Below are 1,406 nucleotides of genomic sequence, written 5' to 3'. Positions count from 1 at the left end.
GGTGCTGAGCAGTGGGGCTGCAGGTCACCCTGTGTCCCCCTGGCCCCAGAACAGGGAGAGCAGCACCAAAGGGACAGTTTTTCAGCCCAAAGCACTGGGTGGGGGGCTCAGGGTGCCTGTGGCAGCACTGACCCAAAGGTCAGCCTGTCTCCCAGGGTGATGATCCCTCTCCATGGGACTGGGGGAAGGGGACTGGCAGTCCCCGTGTTGTGCTGGTCTGGTGGCTTGTCCCCTGAGCTTTCATCCTCTCTCAGCTGTCCTGGGCTGAACTCTCCCCCTTCCCCAGCATCCCCTGATCTCTCCTGCCTGACTCACTTCCCCAGCCCTTTGGCCCAGCACCCTGGCTGCCCCCACACAGGGACCACCCCTGGCTGAAAAGCTCATTTCCCACAAAATCCCTCTGCTGGAGATCAGATCCGGACCTGGCTGCAGGAGTTGAGTGATCTCTTCCCCCTGCTCCTCACCCCTGGGCTTTGAAAACCAAAATAAACCCAAAGCACTCTCTCTGCCTCCTTATCTGCACCCTGGTTTCTGCAGGTTGCAGCTCTCCCAGCACCCTGAGAGGCAAAAAGAACCCCCCCAAAGTACATCAGAGGCTCATAAAATTCTCTGCACTGGGGAGATGATATAAAAATAATCAAAAAAAAACCACACTAGGGACTGGCTGAGCTCTCTGGCTTTTCTCCAGGCCCAAGGCCTGAGGCTGGGCAGTGCCAGGGGGCTGTGGGGAGGTGGCAGTGGGGGTCAAAGTCACTGAGACATGGGGTGGGGGCTCTGCTGCACCCCCCCAAAACACCCCTGTGACCCAGCCCTGTGTCCTGCAGTGTTTTCCCCTGGGCTGCAGCTATCAGCAGCTCCAATCTGCTTTTGTGACATCAGGGATTTAGTTTGCACCCACTATTTTCTGCAGCCACCTGCCTGGGGGTGGAGAAGACACTGGGGAGGAGGAGGAATTCCTTTCCCCCAGACCACCCCAGGGGGTTTTCCCTGCGCATCCTTCCCCCAGCAGGGGCCCGAATCTCCTCCTGGTGTGAATCGCTGCCGGAAATTTCCTTCGAGGGCTTGTGCAATCGTTTGGTGTGGGCTGTGGGAAAGCTCCTCCTCCCTCCACCCCCCCGAGCTGGGACCATCCGGAGGGAGGCACATGGGGATGCCCCAGGGCTGCGTCCCGCTGGTCCTTGCTGGGTTTGGAGCCCCTGGGGCTCGCTTGGGGCTCACGGCAGTGGCCGGACGAGGAGCCAGGCGAAGTGCTGGCCCTTGGGAACCCTTTGGCCAACAAGGTTGGGCCCGTGGGGCTGGGGCAGAGCGGCGCTGGGAGGGTTCCTGCATCCCACCCCGAGCCTCGGCTGCTGTGCTTCCTGCGCTTGGGACAAGGCGTCAGAGGTGCCCAACGAAACCGCGCATCC

Source organism: Merops nubicus, unplaced genomic scaffold, assembly GCF_000691845.1.
Source record: "Merops nubicus isolate BGI_N331 unplaced genomic scaffold, ASM69184v1 scaffold20577, whole genome shotgun sequence".
NCBI lineage: Eukaryota > Metazoa > Chordata > Aves > Coraciiformes > Meropidae > Merops > Merops nubicus.
This window is presented reverse-complemented; position numbering follows the sequence as displayed.